This window comes from Mus musculus, chromosome 14 (genome assembly GCF_000001635.26).
Source record: "Mus musculus strain C57BL/6J chromosome 14, GRCm38.p6 C57BL/6J".
Classification (NCBI taxonomy): Eukaryota; Metazoa; Chordata; class Mammalia; order Rodentia; family Muridae; genus Mus; species Mus musculus.
Genome location: NC_000080.6, coordinates 4,534,604 through 4,559,322, shown reverse-complemented (window position 1 = coordinate 4,559,322; position 24,719 = coordinate 4,534,604). Strand labels below are relative to the sequence as shown.

General features: G+C 42.6%; 2 pseudogenes; both read right to left on the bottom strand.

Moving 5' to 3' along the window:
- Positions 807–19,262, bottom strand: Gm3047 (predicted gene 3047; annotated as a pseudogene).
- Gm3030 lies at positions 18,731–23,285 on the bottom strand (annotated as a pseudogene).
- Positions 23,286–24,719: the final 1,434 nt, after the last annotated feature.

The following is a 24,719-nucleotide window of genomic DNA, read 5'->3' as shown; positions in this document are numbered from 1 at the left end:
GACTCTGCGATTATTTTAGAGGAATAAAAAGCACTAGAGAAGCCGGGTCATAGTGGCACACTACTTTAATCCCAGCACTTGGGAGGCAGAGGCAGGCAGATTTCAGAGTTCGAGGCCAGCCAGGTCTACAGAGTGAGTTCCAGGACAGCCAGTGTGAACAGAGAAACCCTGTCAGGGGGAGGGGGGGAGGAGGGAAACATCTAACAAAAATCACTAGAGAACACTCTTCTTGGTAAGAATTGGGGGCATATATTAAGAAATTTTTTCATGAAGCCTCAGAAATCCCACACCAAATCTGAGCCTGTGAGAAGCCTTTCTATCATCTCTGGTATCCAGACAACTCCAGACTCTCAGGCACAGGAATGACCACTCCAACAGCACTCAAAGAAAATGGGACTGACAATATGCTACTCAGGACTTCTCAGTGTGAACCAAGATATATGAAGCCTGCAGAGACCATTTTGAGATAGAGGGGAAAGGGGGGAATAGAGAAGCCACCAAAAGACAGCAATGAAATCCACTTATTTGTCAATTACACGAGGCTGTCATCCCTGCAAACTATTTCCTACCTAGAATCTCACAAGATCCCTGTAAAGCAAATGAGCTACAGGCCTTTACTTCTTCCTTCAAAGCTCTTGCTATTCTCAACAAGGGCTCCAACACAGCATCCTTCAAACTTAAGGCATGTAGTGTTGTGATGTGTAAACAACCTATCACCCTTATTGATTCTAGCAGAGCAGGAACATTTGCATGCCAAACATGCAGTTTCTTGAACCAAGCTACCTCCACAGAGAGCCCTGTAGATGATCACATAAACAAACACTTGGAGGAGACATAGGTGAGTGCCTGGAGAAGTTGGTGGACTGTTGCATTGGATTGTCTATGTTTATGGTTAGACATGAGGGCAATCTGCCTCTGATACACATCATCCTACCTGCTGCTCCTTGGCACTTGAGGCACAGATGTTCTTGCTGGCCTCCTCACAGAACCTCTTTTCTTCCCCACGGGACACTTGCATTCCAGCCTGCTCCAACAGCACCTTTCTGTTCTCATTCGGTAATATCCTCACTTTTTCCTTTAGTTGAGTGCACTCACGGAGGCGGTGTTTCTGCTTGATGCTGATCCACAAAAAAAAAAAATTGGTGATTCCCAGCCAGATTCCATTGGCTTGCCACTACTACAAGTCCCATGGTCCCACAAGGGCCCTGAACCCCAGACAGTCCCAGAAGAGTCTACAGTATACATAGCAGCAGCAAACAGAGGCAGGTCAAATCAAGATACCGCCCATGTTCCACAGGACTCAACAAACTTCTGAAAGCCCTGACACCAAGAGTGCACCCTATACATCACAGAAGAGGAAATGTTCTTCATGGTTGATTATAGGTCTGTGGTACCATAAAACCTTCAGCAGGGAGAGGGCTTATCTCCTCTGAGAGAGTTGAGCTGACCCAACATGTGTACACTATTTCCATTTTTGTCTGGAATCCTAGATCTTTTAATCTGTGGTCAGAACCCTAGAGGTTCAGGGTTCCTGGATATTCCCAGCGTGGTGGAAAAGTTTTCTATGTAGAGGGCCTTGAATTTGGAAGAATAAAGATTGGAGGGTCTTGGACACTTTTCACACTTAGGACAAATGAGTCCAAGAGGTACAAATCCAAGACCCTTGCCTCAGGGCAGGGTTCCTAAATAAAAAAAAAAAGATAACATAGAACCAGAGCCCTTGCGTTTTTTCAAAGTCCTAAAAGGACAGAAGCATTTCCTGCCTAGTTCTGGGGGTCTCAGTTGTGTCACTGACTCACCTGTAGGAATAGTTATCTTTTAACAGTTCCTCGGAGAACTTCATGGAAGCAATTATGGACTGGGTCATTTTATCCATATCCAACATTGTCTTCTCATGTTGTGATTTAATGATGTTGAATTCAGTGTTCATCCTGTGTTAAGGCATGGCCCAAGAAGCAAATAATGTGCTGAATTGAGGATTCAATAATCATGTACTAAAAGGCTGTATCATGGACTACCCAAGCCAATTGCATGCCACATCCTAGTTCCTTAAAACTGGGTCCCCTTGGTGCTAATTAAACTTACTATCCTGGGCAGAGGACAGCAGAGCAAGGAGACCTAATGGAGCTAGCTGACCTTCAAGAGCTTCCTGGGCAAGCATGAAGGAATAGATTACTTCTATGACAATTTTCCAATACACTGTGCCACAGGCAAGGGTCCTATAGGTATCTGTAATGACTTTCCTCTCATTTTTAAGGCAGGGATTCTCATTCCTTGGTTCCTGTTGTTATGTGAATTCCCAGAGGACACAACTATTATTTACAGGTGAAAGGCTTTATCACACCTCCTCCCACAGAAGATTCCTGTGTGACAACCAGGAAACACCAGGAGCAAACTTCCCTGGTGATCACTTTGGACCTCTATGGACTCACACCAACAGGACCTGCAAACTGTGCATCACACAAATCCTCAGACACCATGAAAGGTCCCAGAGCCTCAGTCCTGAACAAAACACACACAGCTAAGTTCACACACATAGACACAATTAGAATGCCAATAAATCCAGAGAGGTGCCATCACTCAGAATATGATGAACAATATCAGAGTAAAGGTGTGATAGCCTGCAGGCATTGCATTCACACACTGAGAGGCAGCAAGTGTGAGCAGGTCCTTCCAGCTGTTGACAGCAACAATCAGATTGCAAGCACCCCAAGGTCAAGTACAAAAGAAGTTGATAATAAACACACAGCACCTTGTTTATCCAACAATTAAACACCTGTCAGGGCAACTTAATTGAATGATGGGAGATGACACACTCCATTCATGGAAGGAAATTGGGTTAACAGATGGCACAATACAGGCAACAGGGTACTGGGCATAATTCCTACCTGTAGTTCAAATTCTCATACATGTAAACGTTCAGGATTCCACACATTTCCTCCATGTCATTGCTGATCTTCCTCATATCCAATTTCAATTCTCTAACTTTATTTATATTTGATATCTGATTAGTGATGTTGGAATTTTGGGTTGAAGTATTTCTAGCAGACCCTGCAGATAGATAAACACAAATGAATTTGCATACTTGATGGCCCAGGAGAGGGGAGACCATTCTGAGTCCCAAGAAGAAGACTGAGGGAGAGAAAAGGTAAAGACAGGGTGAATCCCTAAAAGAGCAGAAAAGCTATCTTCCAGCTGGTTTGCTAAGCTATGTCCTCTTCCTAATCACCACTGTCAGACATATGCCACACTCCCTATTACAGGACCCCTTGCCCTGAAATCTATAATTTGCCTCAGACATAAAGATATGGGGAACATTGTCAGGTCATATCAGATGTGTTTCAGGGAAATCCTGAAATTCATAGTGCTTAGCACTATCAAGCTCTAATTAATCGAGTGTCTTCAAATCCAAAGTGTCTGAGTCCTCACCACATGACATGAACAGGGAAGCATCCTTCTCTGTACTTTTCATCAGAGACTCAAGTTACCTACAGTAATCTGGAAGATGAAGTGTTTCAACTCCCTTCCATGAAAGGAATAACACACTGATATTCCCATAGTGCCCACTCCTGGCATTCTTTGCCACTCAAATTGAAATTAAATAGCTCCCAGAAAAGTAGCTGCAGGTTTGTCAATTCCTGGCTCTGTCAAACTAATCATCAGAAATTCTTGACTCTTTGACATTGGCAAAGTCCAAGGCTTCAGCTTGTAAGACCTACTCCTGGAAGTCCCAGCTCAATCCTACCTCTACCAGGAAGATCCCCAACTCTGCCCAGGACTCACTGTGCCTTCTCCAGAATGATTTCCTTCTTCCTTTTTCATGAGAAAGGATTCCCTCTTCCTTCTTTGTTGGTCTGGTGTCTCCTTCATCGCCATTCTCTTTCTGACATAGCCTGAGCAGCCAGGAAAACATTCCTGCTGGTGATCCCAGAGTAAACAGAAGTGATGAACCACAGGCAGTTGCTGTCACCACAACACAGGTGACAACACAGAAGATTCTAGTTCTCTCCTAGATACAAGAGATTCTCCAAGGAAGGCATTACTGATGATGTCACTAGCAACTTCCATGATCTACCTGCTAACTAGTTCTCCCCAACTTGGTCCTTTTCTGGGGTGCCTCTGCTGGAGCCTCTCATGGACCCGTGGAATCCCCTTTGGAAACCTCTCCTTCCAAAGCTGGAGAATTCTAACTGCTTTATTAGATGTCATGTGCTTTTGAGGGGGAACGTTGGTTAGGACTCTGACATGCTTAAGAGATTTTGTTAGCCCCAAATCTCTAGGGACTGTGGATGTAGTAGATTTTTCTCAACAATAAATATGCCACCTGAGTCAATTCATATGATATATACTCCAATTTCCCAGGGATTTCCTGTATCACAGAGGCAAATATCTTTCTCCTATACGTTTAATTGTATAAAACCTGGATGATATTTGCTAATGGTGCATTCCTTGATAGTGGTCATTCTTTTCATTCTTTCCATACATAAATACATACATATATACACACACACACACACACACACACACACACACACACACACACACACACACACACACACACACACACATATATATATATATATATATATATATATATATATATATATATATATATCCATGTGCTTCACAAAATCTCTGGTTTACAATGCTATCTTTTATAAGGAACACTCCCTATTCTTTCAAACATAGGGGATCAACTACAGGGCAAATATAAATGGTAAACTTGCTGTCCTATCTTCAAAACATTATCTTGCACATGGTCCTGTTCTCAAATACAACCAGACAATTTAAGTGGGCATCATAGAGCAAAGGTCATCCTGGACTGTACATTACTACATTGTAGCCTCATAACCATGACTTCTGCAATATCTGTCTTCCTAAATTGCAAAGTTGAGCAATAAGGATGTTGCGGGTTGTACCATGATGCTGTACTCACAGCAAATATAAGACTCAGGGGGATGGATGATTGCTTTAATGTGTTCTTGGATTCGGTTAGCGAGAATTTTATTGAGTATTTTTGCATCAATATTAGTAAGAGAAATTGGTCTGAAGTTCTCTATCTTTGTTGGATCTTTCTGTGGTTTAGGTATCAGAGTAATTGTGGCTTCATAAAATGAGTTGGGTAGAGTACCTTCTACTTCTATTTTGTGAAATAGTTTGTGCAGAACTGGAATTAGATCTTCTTTGAAGGTCTGATAGAACTCTGCACTAAACCCGTCTGGTCCTGGGCTTTTTTTGGCTGGGAGACTATTAATAACTGCTTATATTTCTTTAGGGGATATGGAACTGTTTAGATCGTTAACTTGATCCTGATTTAACTTTGGTACCTGGTATCTGTCCAGAAATTTGTCCATTTCGTCCAGGTTTTCCAGTTTTGTTGAGTATAGCCTTTTTTAGAAGCATCTGATGGTGTTTTGGATTTCTTCAGGATCTGTTGTTATGTCTCCCTCCTCCATTGCCGGTGGGATTGCAAGCTTGTACAACCACTCTGGAAATCAGTCTGGCGGTTCCTCAGAAAATTGGACATAGTAATACCAGAAGATCCCGTAATACCTCTCCTGGGCATATATCCAGAAGATGTCCCAACCGGTAAGAAGGACACATGTACTACTATGTTCATAGCAGCTTTATTTATAATAGCCAGAAGCTGGAAAGGACCCAGATGCCCCTCAACAGAGGAATGGATACAAAAAATGTGGTACATCTACACAATGGAGTACTACTCAGCTATTAAAAAGAATGAATTTATGAAATTCCTAGGCAAATGGTTGGACCTGGAGGGCATCATCCTGAGTGAGGTAACACAATCACAATAGAACTCAAATAATATGTACTCACTGATAAGTGGATATTAGCCCTGAAACTTAATATATTGAGATATAAGGTACAATTTGCAAAACACATGAAACAGAAGAAGAACGAAGACCAAAGTGTGTACACTTTGCCTCTTCTTAGAATTGATAACAATCACCCATGGAAGGAGTTACAGAGACAAAGTTTGGAGCTGAGACAAAAGGGTGGACCATCAAGAGACTGCCATATCCAGGGATCCATCCCATAATTAGCCTCCAAATGATGACACCATTGCATACACTAGCAAGCATTTAGTGCAAGGACCATGATATAGCCGTCTCTTGTAAGACTAGGCTGGGGCCTAACAAACACAGAAGTGGATGCTCACAGTCAACTATTGGATGGATCACAGGGCCCCCAATGGAGGAGCTAGAGAAAGTACCCAAGGAGCTAAAGGGATCTGCAACCCTATAGGTAGAACAACATTATGAACTAACCAGTACCCCGGAGCTCTTGTCTCTAGCTGCATACGTATCAAAAGATGGCCTAGTCGACCATCACTGGAAAGAGAGGCCCGCTGGACAGGCAAACTCTATATGCCCTAGTACAGGGGAACACCAGGGCCAAAAAATGGGAATGGGTGGGTAGGGGAGGTGGGGGTGTGGGAGGCTTTTGGGATAGCATTGGAAATGTAATTGAGGAAAATATGTAATAAAAAAAATTTAAAAAAAAGACTCAGAGGGTGGGGCTGGGAGTGCAATGACCTGAGTTAAGATGAAACCTCAATTTTAATGTGTCTATAAGTTCAGGATGCTTTATCTTTGGCATTATCATCTCTGGCTTCTGTGTTCTTATGCTGGCTTTGCTGAACCTGTGCTATAATACCCCCTAACCTCACAGATAAAGAGTGAAAAATCATGTATGTCTTCTTTGGGAAAACATCTGAATTTCACTACCTTCTTGAGCCACACAATATCAATATGCAGAGCTCAAAAATCAGGGGAAGATAGGTGATGGCTTCAAAGATGAGGGCTTTTTCTTCCAATGATGGCACATATTGTTGCAATGTGATTTTTCCTTTTCTCTTTCACTAAGGGTGGCTTGCGTGTTTGCTGGCCTAAAGTATCCTGGATCCAACAACAAGGGGCTTACTCTATACAGGCTCAGTTTTACCAAGAAAAGGATTGTTGCAGAATCATACCATGGCAGTAAGAAGGTTAACTACAGTGTCTTAGGTCCAGCTGACCTGGTAGAGAACTGAAGACCTGAGCTATCTGGGGAAAGGAAGCAGCATGCAGTGTCACACAGCTCTCTCTGAGGCAACTGCTAGAACTGGAATAGGGATGTTTGTTTGTTTGTTTATTATAAATACATACAAACCTTAGCCAGAGTTGGTACATAACTGTAATCCCAGCACTAAGAAGGTTTTTTAAAAATTGTTGTTGTTAATATTCCTGTTGTTTCTATTGGTTTTGTTTTGAACTCTAACAGCTCTTTGCACTGGAAGCAGAAAATTAAGCCCATGCTCTGTACAGTCCTATCATTCACGTTAATCAGTGATTTTATTCTTAGCAACCACTCCTCAGATGATCTCATTACTCACTTTCAAATAAGGAAAACAGTCATACAGACATTAGTTAACTTGTATGGTCTCATGTAACCAACTCATCATGACTGTAGAGTGGCATCCCAATCTTTGGAATACCAAAGCTTCTATTTTTGAGATGACAGGCCTCTGTGGAAGACTCCATTAGCTGACAGAGGACCTGGAATGGCTGCCACCTGAAGGCCAGGGCTGCCCCTCCAGTGTCTCTGAAGCTTGAGGCAGAACAGGAACACTTGGCCACAGCTGGTTCAGGTCTGTGTTTTGGATGAGCCCTGAGACCTGGATGAACAGAGGTCTCTAGAATTCTGGTGAAGGTGACCACAAACACTTAGACTTGAGGAGAATAATAGATCTTTGGGATGAACATCTTTCTTTTTTATTTATGTTTGCAACGTGCATACTTTATGTCAATAACAAAGGCACCCTAGTTTACAACATCTAGTCTATCTGGGTGTTAAACTGATTGCCTGTGTATACACTAGAATTACTATAACAATACATTTTGTGCCATTTTGTTAAATAATTAAATATTTTTGTATTAATATCTATTTACTTATTCACTTTACACTCTCCTTACTGCCCCGTGACACCCATAATCTTTCCCCAATATTCCTGGCCCCTTCTTTTCTGAGGGAATATGGGACAGCTATCTCAGGTCATCCCTTCTCCTACCAAAACTAAGTGACCCTGTCCTGGAGAAAGGTGCTGAGGGTGCTGGGAATGAATGACTTCTGCTTGGCTTTCTTCTTGCTGCACTTGGCTGGCTTTGACCAGTATGTGCAGAACTTTCCTTGAACTTGGTACTTCATCCTGATGGTCCATAAAAAGCACTGTTTTGATTAATGTTTGAGAGTATATTTCCATCAAACCTACTCCCACTAGTATACTAACAATGACAAAGGAAATTAGATATGAGACATCTATTCCAGGAGTTTCCAATTGTTCTCAGACCAGCAGTAGAAAAGCCGACAAAGCTGACAAAGGTGAGGTCACACAGGGACCTGAGAGCATACTGCTGCTTTCCTAAAGAATGTTCTAGAGGATTAGCATATCTAGACTCCCATAGATTCGTGTGCACTGGACACCAAAGGGCTCAACATACTTTGCTTTTGTCACTCAGCTTCTCCAAGTATTAGAAGCCCCCCAATTTAGAGGGATTTGAAGGTATAAATAAGTCCCAGTGGCTAGAGGTATCTCAAAAAATGTGTAAGATCAGAGAACTGCTTGAGAATCAGAAAGACAAGAGCAAAGTCATAGCCCAATAAGAAAATCTGAGTAACAAGCCATCAAGTGAAAACTGAAAGTAGCAGGCCATGCACCAGTAAGGTTGGTCCTTGTCTCTCAGGTAGATCTATCTGAAAATTTCTGAGGAACTCCATATTGGTTTCCAGAGTTGCCATAGCACTTTGCAGTCCCACCAGAAATGGAAGAATGTTCCTCTTTCTTCAAATTCTCACCAACATATGCTTTCACATGAGTTTTTTTTGATCTTAGCATTCTTCACTGGAAAGTATACCGCTGGAAACCAGCCTCAGGGTCATTTTGGTTTTCATTTCTCTGAAGACAAAGGACGTTGCACACTTCTTCAGTGCTTCTCAGCCATTCAAGATGAGTTGTTGTGAATGTTGTGTTTAGTTCTCTACCACATTTTTAGATTGTGTTCTTAGCTCTTATGCTGGTTATCTACTTGAGTTCTTTATATATTTTGGATATTAGTGCTCCACTGGATGGGGGGTTAGTGAACATTTTTCTCCCAATATGTAGTTTGTCAATCTGTCCTACTGGCTATGCCCTTTGTCTTATAGAAGCTTTTCAGTTTCTTGTGGCCCATTTATAAACTTTGATGTTGGAGTCTGAGCTATTGGAGTTCCCGTTTATAACATTTATCCCCATTCCCATAAGTTTGAGGCTCTTTCCTGCTTTCTCTTCAGTTAGATTCAATGAATCTGGTTTTATGTTGAGATCTTTAATCAACCTGGACTTGAGTATTGTGCCAGGTGACAAATATGCATCTACTTTCTTTTTTCTACATACTTACTCCCAGTTAGACCAGCGACATTTATTTTAGGTGTTTCTTTTTTCTATTGTATATTTTTTAATTTGGCGAAGATCAAGTGTCCATAAGTATAGTTTAATTTCTGGGTCTTCATTTTTTTTTCTATTTTAAAACACTTTAATCTTACATTTCAAATGTTAGCCATTTTTTCTGGTTACCTGCCTAGAACCCACTTATCTCATGCCCCTTCCACCTGCTTCTATGAGGGTGCTCCTATAGGATGACTCCTGTGCTACAAAGGGCCTGGCTGGAGAAGTGACCCAAGCCCTTGGAAGAGCCCAGAAGATCGTGAGTTGGATCCCAGACATTGGACGGTTGGAGATTGACTTTTGCTTTTGATTGTGACTGTGCCCTGATATTTTCCTCTTGAAGGAAGAAACTGTTTTAGTGGAGCCCACAGTTGAGACTTTTAATTGTAAAAAGACTTTGAATTTTAAAAGAGATGGATATTTTAAAGAGATTGAAATTTTAAGAATATGTAAAGACTGTGGGACTTTTAAAGTTATTTAGAACACAGTGTTCTCTTACTACCCTGACATTCCCCTACACTGGGGCATCGAGCCTTTAAAGGACCAAGGGCCTTTCCTCTCATTGATGTCCAACAAGGACGTCATCTGGCACAATGTGCCTAGAGCCATGGGTTACTCCATGTGTGATTGGTGGTTTAGTCCCTGGGAGTTCTAGGGGATATGGTTGGTTGATATTGTTGTTCTTCCTATGGTTGCAACCCCCTATAGCTCATTCAGTCCTTTCTCCAACTCTTCCACTGGGGACTCTATATTCAATCCAAAGAGTGGCTGCAAAAATGTGCCTTATTATTTGTCACTCTCATGTGGAGCCTCTGAGGAGACACCTATAGCAGGATCCTGTCAGAAAGCACTTATTGTCATCTTCCATATTGTCTGGGTTTGGTGTCTATATGTGGGATGGATCTCCAGGTGGGGAAGGCTCAGGATGGCTTTTGCTTCATTCTCTGCTCTACACCTTGTCTCCACATTTCCTCCTGTGACTATTATGTTCATCCTTCTTTTTTTTTTTTTTTGACTTTCAATATTGTCTGCTATGTTTATATGCTGGCTCTTTCTTGTTTTTTAACCTTTTTATCATATGTCCTGGGAGATTCAGACTAATGGAGCCCATATCTGTTCATAAGCCCAGGCATATATAAATGACCTTCCCAGGTGTTCTCCGTTTCCTTGTTAGCATTTCCTTCAAGGATAGGGAGTAAAAGCCAGGGAGTCAAAGCAAAGGCATAGAGAGGGATTGTGAATTGTGATGCTCAGATTTCTAAAGCAGGGAATATACAAAGCCTAAAAGAGAAATAAGGGAAAGCTTATCTATCCTTAGAATGCAGGTGGGGGACACATACAGAAGTAGAGGACAGCAGGGTTTCAGGAAGTATCTTGTTATTACCATATTAGGACTCTTTGGGTATCAAACAGAAACCCAAAGCAAACTAACTTAAGCAGAAAGAGGGGATTATTTATACAAGACACAAGGTATCATAGAATACAGGGGCAGAAATGCAGTTGAAGGGTCAGCAATTAAAGGGATGACTGGAGCCACTGGGAACTGGGAGGCTTCCATGATGAGCCATTGCTTCTCCTGCCATTTGTATTTCCTGGGAAGAGTGAATTTCTCAGCTGATTGGTGCATATGACAGATACCAGATGGCCACCCTCAGCTCCCAAGGTAACAGAAAGACTTGGCCATGTTTTTTCCAGTTTCACCACCTTAGTCTGACATCTCTGGTTAGGAAGAATAAGACATCTCTAACTTTAATCACCTGTGATCAAAATCAAGCTTCAGCATAAAATCCTGATTTCTAGGAATTAAGAATAAAAAAGTAGCCAGGAACTGTTGTAAGCTAGGGTGATCGTTGAAAGTGGCCACTCTTAATGTTACAATCCGGAATCTAGAGGTAAGAGGGGGAAAAATCCAAGGCCAGGAACATGAAGAAACTGATTGGTACTTAACTGGTTAGACTCATAAATTGACCCCACATAACAATTTCAAGTTTTCTTATTTCTCTCAAATATTTCTAGTATACCTTTTCAATGGATTCCCCTTCTTGCTCTAGTAATGTGTTGTGGAAATTCCTACTTACCTGGTCATTCTGGGCTCCTCACTGGGAACATCCCACTCCATTCCACATCCCTTTTTTGCCTATGAAAATTATATTCATTCATTAAAGGTTAGCTTAACCCTTCATCTGTTTATTAATCTTTTTGTATTCCTACCAAATTTGCTAATTTAACTTTTATTAAATAAACTTTTCCAAACAGACTATATGGTCCGTTAGGTCAAAGACAGTGTTTGTGTCCTTTGTGATTCTTTGAAAATTCTAAGTATGAATGTAATTAGTTAAATATAACTGCAGTAATCAGAGAACATTCAAACGCCAGATGAAAAGGAGTAGGAGAGGTGGGGTCTAAGTAAAATGGTGTGCTATGGTGTGACAGTAGGAGAGGTGGGTCTAAGTCAGATGGTGTGCTATAGTGTGACAGTAGGAGAGGTGGGCCTAAGTCAGATGGTGTGCTATGGTGTGACAGTAGGAGAAGTGGGCATAAGTAAGATGGTGTGCTATTGTGTGACAGTAGGAGAGGTGGGTCTAAGTCAGATGGTGTGCTATGGTGTGACAATAGGAGAGGCGGGTCTATGTCAGATGGTGTGCTATGGTGTGACAGTAGGAGAGGTGGGTCTAAGTCAGATGGTGTGCTATGGTGTGACAGTAGGAGAGGTGGGTCTAAGTCAGATGTTGTGCTATGCTGTGTAGTAGGAGAGGTGAGTCTAAGTCAGATGGTGTGCTATGGTGTGACATTAGGAGAGGTATGTTTAAGTCAGATGGTGTGTTATGGTGTGACAGTAAGAGAGGTGGGTCTAAATCAGATGGTGTGTGATGATGTGACAGTAGAAGATGTGGGTCTAAGTAAGATGGTGTGTTATGGTGTGACAGTAGAAGAGGTGGGTCCAAGTCAGATGGTGTGCTATGGTGTGACAGTAAGAGAGGTGGGTCTAAGTCAGATGGTGTGTGATGGTGTGACAGTAGGAGAGGTGGGTCTAAGTCAGATGTTGTGGGATGGTGTGATTATAAGTAAACACCATTTGCAGTGTACCTTTTAAAACAATTCGAAAATTATAAAAGACTGGCTGATTTTAATAATTGAAGAATACATTAATTAGGGAGTCAGGTCTGAACATTTCTAATTTCTATCATCTTTCTGATGATAGACCCTTACCACATAGGAAATGAACTTCAGAGAATGCTGTACTGAAAAATGAACTAGTTTAAAACAGGTTTAAGGGGAGCCTGAGCTGCATAGCAAGATCTGGAGGCTGGGGAGGGGAGGCAGGAGACAGAGACAGAGAGACAGAAAGAGAGAAGGATAGACAGAGACAGCGACACACATAGAGAGAGAGACAGAGTCAAAGAGACAGAGAGACATTCAAGAAGTAAACTAGTTAAATATGCATGGTGCTAGGGAATGGACACATAGCCTCGGTTTAGGGCGTTGTAAATATTTTTTCTAGCATTTGAATTTAATAGCTTTAAAGTCCCTTCTTCAAAATGTATGTTCAATTTTATTAGGAAGAATAAGGTAAACTCCTCTTTGTGGGTCAATTGAGAATATTTCCATAGATGATAAAATCAATAAAACATACAACAGCCTTATAGACATTCAAGTATGGCCAGCTTTAATTTATTGTACTTGCTGGAAATGAAGCAAAAGCTTTTCAATTAAATTCTGGTCTGCATTGAGATGAGTGAGAAACTTCTATTTGAGGAAGGCTGATAAAATATTTAAGAACTCAGTAACTATTGGTCCAGCACCACGTATATACTTATCCCTATGCATTTTACATTGCCACTGGGGAAGCACCATACACTAAGCATCTAAATTTGAAAGCCTAAAACATTTACAAATCCAAAACTTGCTAAGCACCAAGACAGTGCCACCAGGAGAAACTTCCACACTTGACCTCAATTGAAGGGTCATAGTAAAAGCATAAGCTCATTAAAAATCCTGTAAATCATTAATTTCAGGCTATATTCATGAGGTGTGAAATATAAATGAATTTTGTGTTTTGACTTGTGTCTTAGCCACACACACACACCATTTTTCATTAAAAAAAGTTTTTAAAGGAAGGTGGTCCAATATTTTGAGATTCTCAATTTGTACCTTTTACAAAAGTTTAGAAGTTTTAAATCCCGAGAAATTAAACTTTTGAAATAGCCCAGTTATCAGTGAAAGCAGAGTCTTCCTTACACACACACACACACACACAGGACTGTTAACTAAGCCTGGTGGTGTAAGCTTGTAATATCAACTACACAAAAGACTGAAGCAGCGCTGGGTAACTGCATTAATGCAGGCAAACCAGCTGAGGACATGACATCATGACTGATAACCTTTAGTGCACAGGCAACTTCACATATGCGGAGGCCATGACAACCTGTCAGGGTTTATTTCTTTGCTTGATGGCTCCTATGGATTCTGAGGCATCAATTTGAAGATGGAGCTCAATTTCAGGATGTAATGAAGATGGAACTGTAGCTCTTCATTCCATGTCAGCTTGACAGGCGGTCTAGCTTCTATCTTCATAGACAGCTGTCTCTTTTGCAACTTCTCAGAGACATCAAGGCATATGTCTGCTTACAATAGTTTCTCATTATTTCAGAGCCGATGGTTGTAGTCCAGTGGCTGTCTAGAGTCTCCCTCTCCTCACTCCTTGCTTTGAGTTTGGTGAGGTGAGCCGTGACCTGGATTTCAGCAGTTATCAGTCTGGGAAGATCAATGCTACTGTCAGAGTAGAGAATGAGAAAGTTCAGTTACTGTTCTTGCCACACAAGCTTGAAGACCTGGGTTTGAGCCTCACCCCAGATGTGACGGTGTGCACTTGTGATTCTAGCACACAGGAGACAAGCAGATCCTTGGAGCTTACTGGTCAGCCACCCTGGCTAACAGAAGAGCTCCAGACCAATAAGAACCCACTTTACAAACAAAGCAGGGGCTAAGCGATGCCTTGGCTTTAGCACTAAGAATACTTGCTGCTCTTACAAGAGATCAGAGCTCAGTTCCCAGCACCCAGGTCAAGCAACCCACAGCTACCGGTGACTCCAGCTCTGGGAATTTGGCACCTTGTCTTGGTCCCTTTGGGTATCCACACTCATGTGGCACACACACATATACACACACACACACATCCATAAATCTAAAACTGTGTTTTTCAAATGATGACATTCTTTCTTCTGTAAAGTTATTTCTGTCCTGGAGACATGTCAGTTGACAAGTCACAAGTACAGTGACAAGAGCTTGGCCTTCCACCTTCAAATGCTTTAATGTCTATTTTCTGCTACTCAGGATATTCTTCTCCATGGATATAGTGTAATGATCAGAGTCAATAGTGGTACACATTTCCATTCTAATAGTGAGACCCCATTTAAATGTGAAAAATGACCCCAATCATAATTTCTTTAGCAAAAGGACCTGATTGAAAATCCTGTCTTGCACTTAGCTGTCCTGTGTGACACAGCTTCTCTCGAGACCTTGACACATTTTTAAGATTGTGGTACATTTATTTTATGCAAGGTCACTCAGTTTGGGCTCATCTGACATTTCTTTCCTTTCACTATGTGGTCCTTGCGGATCAAACTCAGGGCGTGAGACATGGCAACAAAGATATTGACCCACTGAACGTTTTGCTGTCCCCCTTATCTGATATTTTGTTCTGATTAAATTCTAGTTAGAAAACCTTGACCACATAGAGTGTTGCTTTGTTGCCCAGCTCCAAGTGGGACTTGATTTTGAGTTGCCACTTACTATTGACATTAACTTTGATTATTGACTAAGGTGACATCCTCACAGTTTCTCCATGAGAAGTAATTCTTTTTCCCTTTGCAGTTCTTCAGTATCTTGAAATTTGGGAAAGGTAGATCAAGATTGTGTGACTCTTTTCTTACTCATAAAACATCCTGGTTTGTTTGTTTGTTCTTAATATATTTAATTATGTTGCTATGGACTCAGGTGTCCCCACTTAATCAATAGTTTATAATCTTGGTTAATTTATTATTTATTTTACATGTACAGGTATTTTGCCTGCATGTCTTTCTGTACACCATGTGTGTGCCTGGCACTCATGGAGGGCAGAGAGGATACCAGATCCTCTATAAGCAGCACTGTGGGTTCTGGGAATTGAACCCAGGTCTGCAGGAAGAACAGCCATGCTTTTAACCACTCGACCATTTCTCTCTCCAGCTCCTGTCATCTGTTATTTTGATCTTAAATTAGCACAGGCTAAAAGCTGGTTACTCTGTCCTTTGGGTGTGAATCCCTCATTCCTTTGAGCATTTGCCTAGTTTGGAGTAAAAGCAGGTTCTCCTCTTATTTCTTTCTCAGCCCTGAAGTCATCCTTTCCTCCAGGGAGCCCTGGTTCCTTAGAGAATGGTATTTAAGAACCAAGATCTGGCTGTGCAATATGGTCATTGCTCACAGGTCCTCTCCCTGAACAGAGCTAGAAAATGCATGTACATGTTCACATATACACATACAGATATAAATTCACACACATACAGACATAGTTTAAAAAAAAAACAGAGGTGAAGTATATGTGAATATAACCACACATTTATACCCAAACCACCAAGTCCTATTCTTTACTGTAGGGTTAGTATCATTTTTTTTTCATCTCCACATTTATAACCTCCCCCATCTCCCTTCATCCCTTTCCCCTGCATGGAACTGAGTTTCCACTCCACACCTCCCCTTCTCTACAGAAGATGTCTTGCACATCCTTCGTATCTCTCTTGATCATATTTTCTTTTTCCTCTGTGTTTTTTTGATCATATAGAGAATATTTGTAATAGCTTCTTTGGAAAAATCCCTATCCACAAATTCTATTCTTATTAGGTTAGCCTGGGCAACATAAGACGACCCTTTCTCACAAATAAATGTTTGCCCTTCAGTCGGGCAGTGTATGTAACACAGTTTGAAAACATTCCATTACTATCCATTATTAATTGTGACATCACCAGTAGTCCCTTTCGGGGACAATCTCTTGTGTTCAGGAGAACCCTAGAATCACCTGTGATGTCACCAGTGTTGTGGTGACACCAGCAGCCTATGGAGAATCCCTTTAGAGCCTATTAGTTTTGCAAGCAGGCATGTTGTTCAGGCTGCTTAGGCTATTTTGAAGTGAGAATGGAAAACAAGGAGAGGCCATATCAAGACAGAAGGAGGCTGACCTTCTATCATGCTGTAGAACAACAAGAAAGCAATGGTCCTGGGGAAGGTCCAGTGAGTCCTGGGCAGGGTTTGGGGAGCTTCCTGGAGGAGGAAAGCTTATGCTGGTCCTTCCAGGAGTAGGACTTATGATTTGAACCTCAGTCTTCCTAAATGGCAGACCCAGACTCAATAATTTCTGCAGATCAATTTGGCAGAGAGCCGGGAATTGACATGTGTCAATCTGCTTTCCTCAGAGCTCTTTACTTTCATACTGAGTGGGCCTGGAGGAGTCTCTGTGAGAATAACAGAGTGTTGCTGTCAGGATAGTGTTGAAGCACTTCATCCTAAGCATATTCTGTAGGATATATGAGTATGTGATGCCAAGAGCAAAGAGGAATACTCTCCTGGTCATGTCAGACAGACCTCACATTCTCAGACACTTTGGTCTTGAACAAACATGATTAGGGCTTGGGTGCTAATCAGTATGGATTCCAAGAATTCCCTGCATCACATCAAACATGAGCTAACAATGTCCTTCAATTCTTCTTGCCTGGGCCAGCTGATACATTTCAGAGCCAGGGAGATGACAGTAGGGTGTGAGGCATATGTCTACCTATGGTGCTTGGGAACAGGGACATAGCTGAGGAGCCCAGCTTGAAGATAACTTTCCTGCTCTTTCAGGGATTCATTAGTGTCTCTAGCAACACTTCTTCCTCAGATTTCTATTTGGGACTAAGCATGGTTTCTCCTGGCCCTGTGCCATCATCTATGCAAGTTTACTAGTGTTTATCTAACTACAGGATCTACTGGAAGGCATCATCCCAACCCTCCACCATCTCTAAGGAGGAGGAGAGGTTGAAGAGGTTGGAGAATCTGACAATCTCCAGAAGATGACAAATGGGAGGGATGAACTCTGGGGAATCCTGGCCCATTACACTAACAAGGATTTGAACAACAACAGGTAGTCATTATGCCCAGTTCTTTGCTATCTTGGGCCCTCTCTGTTAACCCAAGATTTCCTCACATCACAGGAGGCTACAACTCCAGAGTGTTCTCATGCCCAAAATCATTTTCCTGATTACATCTTAGATACAGAACTTGAAGTTCAGATAGGAGTGAGATGGGGTCACAGGCTCTTTTGATTCCCCCAAAAGTAAACCAGAGCCTGTGGCCTGAATCACAGTCTGGGAATAAGGGTAGAAGTGTGTGAGCTCTCATCCTGCATTTTAAGAAGCCTGGACATGTGTTGGCTTATGGAAATTACTAGGTGCTGTGTGCTTATGGCAAATCACTTTTGTAACTGACCTGGAGGTACTTTGGTTCTAATTGGTCCTGTCAACAGCTGAAGAGTTCTGGTCCCACGTGCTGCCTCTCAGTGTGACAGGATTTCTGCAGGTCACTGCTTTTCTCTGATTTTGCTCATTGTACTCTGAATTGTATTTATTTGGCATTCTAAGTGTGTGTGTGTGTGTGTGTGTGTGTGTGTGTGTGTGTGTGTGTGTGTGTGTGTGTTTACCTTACAATCCATGGAGTCTCTGGCCTTGATTTGGCCTGAGGATTGGCCTGAATCAATTTTCAGGTCATGATAGTGATGAGGACAAGGAGCCTTCCATTTTAGCAGCACAGCACATGACCTCTGTGCTCACCTTGGGTGCACGTTGGAAACTCCTAGTATGTGTTTTTATAAAGCCTTTCACTGTAGATATTATGTCCTTTGGGGATTTATGTAGCAATAGAACCAAGGATTGACAATTCCTTGTCTAAAAACAGGAGAAGGGTCATCACAGGTTTAAGGTGGACCCAGGCCTGTGGCACAGGCTCCTAGAAAGTTCTTGGAGAGCTCATCTATTCCTTCAAGTCCCCTCAGGGAGCTAAAGCAGGTCAGCTCTCTTCTTTTACTTCCCTAGCTCTACTGGCCCCAGGCCAAGAGTAATAATTTTAATAATCACCAAGAGGAACCAGTACCAAGGAGCAGGATGTGGCATATGTGGGCTGAGGTAGTCCACGATTCAGCTTGAACTGACATGATCCTTGTAGCCTCAGTTCAAGGGATTATTTGCTCCTTGGGCCATGCCATCCCACAGGATCAACTTTGAGGCCTTCATGCTCGAGATGCAACACCAACAGGTGATAGCCAACCTGCAGAAAATATCCCAGGACATCAGTGAGGCTTCTATGTGATGCTCCATGGCCAATATGAATTGTTGTCTGAGGCTGTCTGGGGGTCAGGGCTCATGATGGGAGGATGGTCCTTGGGAGGAGTGGGAGGAAGGTGCTGCCTGGGAGTCACAATTTTTTGTTTGTGGCTCAGCATCAGGCACTGCCACCTCCTGAGTGAATCTAACCACCTTCAGCACAAAGTCAGGAGAACAGGCAGCTGCTAGGGGAGCAGATTGCATTGGAAAAATGCTCCAAAGAAACAAAGAGGCTGTGTAAAGAAGGCAGCCTGAATATCTATGACCTATGTACCAAGCAGCAGCAGGTAGGATGAATGAAGCATCAGGGGCAGGTTGCAGTCATATCTAAGCATAAACACAGTCAAGCCTAGGCCACCATCCTGCACCTTATCCAAGATCTCTCCTATGGCTCACCCAGTAGTTCATTTCTGTGATCATTTACAAGACTTTCTGTGGTGTTAGCCTCTTGCCAGAAGCTGAAGGATAGTCCAGGTCACCTTGGGCACGGAGTCGGTGAACACCCCAAGATCCCCTAGAGGACTCTCCACACGATCTTAGGACCACTGGTGAGTGGAACACAACTTCTGTTCCGATCCAATCGCCTGGGACCTGAGAAAGCATTAGAGAAGCAGGAAACCCGGCCTGACCAGGGTCACAAGTCCCTTCCAGTAGGTGCCAGGACTTGGTCACCTGGGCGCAGAGTTGGCAGACACCCCCAAGGTCCCTAGAAGACAGACTCTGAGAAAGGACCCCGTTTTGGGCTCCAGACATCTGGACACCTTCCCTGACAGAGGAGAGGTGTCTGCCCTGCCCTGGAGGGCTTTGCTGGAGCACCTCAGAAATCCCACACCAAACCTGAGCCTGTGAGAATCCTTTCTATCATCTCTGGTCATCCAGACAACTCCAGATTCTAAGGCCCAGGAATGACCACTCCAACAGCACTCAAAGAAAATAGAACTGACAAGCTTCTACTCAGGCTCTCTCAATGTGAACCAAGATATATGAAGCCTGAAGAGACCATTTTGAGATAGAGGGGGGAAGGGGGGAATAGAAAAGCCACCAAAAGACAGCAAAGAAATCCACTTATTTGTCAATTAATCTAGGCTGTCATCCCTTTAAACTATTTCCTACCTAGAATCTCACAAGATCCCTGTAAAGCAAATGTTCTACAGGCCTTTACTTCTTCCTTCAAAGCTCTTGCTATTCTCAACAAGGGCTCCAACACAGCACCCTTCAAACTTAAGGCATGTGCTGTTGTGTTGTGATCAACCTATCTCCCTTAGTGATTCTAGCAGAGCAGGAACATTTGCATGCCAAACATGCAGTTTCTTGAACCAAGCTACCTCCACAGAGAGCCATATAGATGATCACATAAACAAACACTTGGAGGAGACATAGGTGAGTGCCTGGAGAAGTTGGTGGACTGTGACATTGGATTGTCTATGTTTATGGTTAGACATGAGGGCAATCTGCCTCTGATAAACATCATCCTACCTGCTGTTCCTTTGCACTTGAAGCACAGATGTTCTTGCTGGCCTCCTCACAGAACCTCTTTTCTTCCTCATGAGACAATTGCGTTCCAGCCTGCTCCACTAGCAGCTTTCTGTTCTCATTCAGTAATATCCTTACTTTTTCGCTGAGTTGAGTGCACTCACGGAGGAGGTGGTCCTCCTTAATGCTGATCCACAAAGAAAAATTGGTGATTCCCAGCCAGATTCCATTGGCATTTCACTCCTACAAGTCCCATGATCCCTGCAAGGGCCCTGATCCCCAGAAAGCCCGAGAAGAGTCCACAATATACATAGCAGAACCAAACAAAGACAAGTCAAATCAAGATACCACCCATATTCCAGAGGATTCCACAACCTTCTGAAAACCCTGTCACCAAGAGTTTTCCCTATACATCACAGAAGATCCTCATGGTAGATTATAGGTCTGTGGTACCATAAAACCTTCATCAAGGGAGGGCTTATCCCCTCTGAGAGAGGTGAGACCACCAAACAGGTGTACACTCTTTCCATTTTTGTCGGGAATCCTAGATCTTTTAATTTGTGGTCAGAACCCTAGAGGTTCAGGGTTCCTGGATATTCCCAGCGTGGTGGAAAAGTTTTCTATGTAGAGGATCTTGAATTTGGAAGAATAAAGTTTGGAGGGTCTTGGACACTCTTCACACTTAGGACAACTGTGTCCAAGAGGTACAAATAAAAGACCCTTGCCTCAGGGCAGGGTTCCTGGATAAAAATAACAGATAGCATAGAACCAGAGTCCTTGCTTTTGTTCAAAGTCCTAAAAGGACAGAAGCATTCCCTGCCTAGTTCTGGGGGTTTCAGTAGTGTCACTGACTCACCTGTAGGAATAGTTATCTTCTATCAGTTCCTTGGAGTACTGCATGGAACCAATTATGGACTGGATCATTTCATTCATATCCAACATTGTCTTCTCATGTTGTGATTTAATGATGTTGAATTCAGTGTTCATCCTGTGTTAGGACATAGCCCAAGAAGCAAATAATCTGCTGAATTAAGGATTCAATAATCATGTGCAAACAGGCTGTATCATGGACTACCCAAACCAAGTACATGCCACATCCTGGCTCATTCAAACTGGGTCCCCTTGGTGCTAATTAAACTTACTATCCTGGGCAGAGGACAGCAGAGCCAGGGGACCAAATGGAGCTAGCTGACCTTCAAGAGCTTCCTGGGCAAGCATGAAGGAATAGACTACTTCAATGACAATTTTCCACTACACTGTGCCACAGGCTTGAGTCCAGTAGATATTTGTAATAACTTTCCTCTTATTTTTAAGGCAGGGATTTTCATTCCTTAGGTCCTGTTGTTATTTGATTTCCCAGAGGACACAACTAGTATTTACAGGAGAAAGGCTTTATCACACCTCCTCTCCCAGGTGATTCCTGTGTGACACCAAGGAAACCAGGAGAAAACTTCCCTGATGATCACTTTGGGCCTCTATGGACTCAACACGAATAGGACCTACAAACTGTGCATCACACAAATCCTCAGACCCCATCAAAGGTCCCAGAACCCCAGTCCTGAACAAAACACACACAACTACGTTCACACACACAGACACAATTAGAATGCCAAATAAATCCTGTGAGGTGCCATCTCTCAGAATATAAGGAACAATACAGGCATTGCATTCACACACTGAGAGACAGTAAGTGTGAGCAGGTCCTTCCAACTGTTTACAGCAACAATCAGATTGCAAGCACCCCAAGGTCAAGTACAAAAGAAAATGATAATAAACACACAGCACCTTTTTTATCCAACAATTAAACACCTGTCAGGGCTACTTAATTGAATGATGAGAGATGACACAGTCCATTCATGGAAGGAAATTGGGTTAACAGATGGCACAATACAGTCAACAGGGCATAATTCCTACCTGTAGTTCAAATCCTCATATATGTAAAGTTCCAGGATTCCACCCATTTCCTCCATGTCATTGCTGATCTTCCTCATATCCAATTTCAGTTCTTCTAGTTCATTTATTTTTCATCTCTGCTTAGTGATTTTGGAATTTTGGGTTGAAGTATTTCTAGCAGACCCTGAAGATAGATAAACACAAAAGAATTTGCATACTTGATGGCCTAGGGGCAGGGGAGACTATTCTGAGTCCCAAGAAGAAGATGGAGGGAGAGAAAGATAAAGACAGGGTGAATCCAAAAAGAGCAGAAAAGCTATCTTCCAGCTGGTTTGCTAAGCTATGTTCCTCTTCCTAACCACCATTGTCAGACATATGCCACACTCCCTGTTACAGGCCCCGTTGCCTTGAAATCTATAAGCTGCCTCAGACATAAAGATGTGGGGAACATTGTCAGGTCATATCAGATGGGATGCAGGGAAATCCTGAAGTTCATAGTGCTTAGCACTATCAAGCCCTAATTAATCATGTGTCTTCAAATCCAAAGTGTCTGAGTCCTCACCACATGACAAGACCAGGGGAGCATCCTTCTCTGTTCTTTTCATCAGAGACTCAAGTTACCTACAGTAATCTGGAAGATGAAGTGCTTCAACTAACTTCCATGAAAAGACACACTGTTATTCTCATAGTACCCACTCCTGGCATTCTTTGCCACTCAAAATGAAATTAAATAGCTCCCAGAAAAGTAGCTGCAGGTTTGTCAATTCCTGGCTCTGTCAAACTAATCATCAGAAATTCTTGACTCTTTTTCTGACATTGACAAAGTCCAAGGCTTCAGCTTCTAAGACCTACTCCTGGAAGGCCCAGCTCAAGCCTACCTCTACCAGGAAGTTCTCCAACTCTGCCCAGGACTCACTGTGCCTTCTCCAGAATGATTTCCTTCTTCCTTTTTCATGAGAAAGGATTCCCTCTCCCTTCTCTGTTGTTCTGATCTCTCCTTCATCGCCATTCTCTTTCTGACATAGCCTGAGCAGCCAGGAAAACATTCCTGCTGGTGAACCCAGAGCAAACAGAAGGGATGAACCACAGGCAGTTGCTGTCACCACAACACAGGTGACAACAGAGAAGATTCTAGTTCTTTCCTAAATACAAGAGACTCTCCAGGAAGGCATTACTGATGATGTCACTAGCAACTGCCATGACCTAACAGCTAACTGGTTCTCCCCAGCTTGGTCCTTTTCTGGGGTGCCTCTCCTGGAGCCTCTCACGGTCCTGTGGGATCTCCTTTCAAAGCTGGAGAATTCTAACTACTTCATTAGATGTCATGTGCTTTTGAGGGGGAACGTTGGTTAGGACTCTGTCATGCTTAAGGGATGTTGTTAGCACCCAAATCTCTGGGGACTGTGGATGTAGTAGATGTTTCACAACAATAAATATACCACCTGAGTCAATTCATGTGACATACACTCCAATTTCCCAGGGTTTTCCTGTATCACAGAGGCAAATATCTTTCTCATATATGTTTAACTGTATAAAACCTGGATAATATTTTCTCTTTTTTTCCATTTTTATTAGGTATTTAGCTCATTTACATTTCCAATGTTATACCAAAAGTCCCCCATGCCCACCCGCCCCCACTCCCCTACCCACCCACTCCCCCTTTTTGGCCCTGGCGTTCCCCTGTACTGGGGCATATAAAGTTTGCCTGTCCAAAGGGCCTCTTTTTCTAGTGATGGCCGACTAGGTCATCTTTTGATACATATGCAGCTAGAGTCAAGAGCTCCAGGGTACTGGTTAGTTCATAATGTTGTTCCACCTATAGGGTTGCAGATCCCTTTAGCTCCTTGGGTACTTTCTCTAGCTCCTCCATTGGGAGCCCTGTGATCCATCCATTAGCTGACTGTGAGCATCCACTTCTGTGTTTGCTAGGCCCCGGCATAGTCTCACAAGAGACAGCTACATCTGGGTCCTTTCGATAAAATCTTGCTAGCGTATGCAATGGTGTCAGCGTTTGGATGCTGATTATGGGGTGGATCCCTGGATATGGCAGTCTCTACATGGACCATCCTTTCATCTCAGCTCCAAACTTTGTCTCTGTAACTCCTTCCAAGGGTGTTTTGTTCCCACTTCTAAGGAGGGGCATAGTGTCCACACTTCAGTCTTCATTTTTCTTGAGTTTCATGTGTTTAGGAAATTGTATCTTATATCTTGGGTATTCTAAGTTTCTGGGCTAATATCCACTTACCAGTGAGTACATATTGTGTGAGTTCCTTTGTGAATGTGTTACCTCACTCAGTATGATGTCCTCCAGGTCCATCTGTTTGCCTAGGAATTTCATAAATTCATTCTTTTTAATAGCTGAGTAGTACTCCATTGGGTAAATGTACCACATTTTCTGTATCCATTCCTCTGTTGAGGGGCATCTGGGTTATTTCCAGCTTCTGGCTATAATAAATAAGGCTGCTATGAACAGAGTGGAG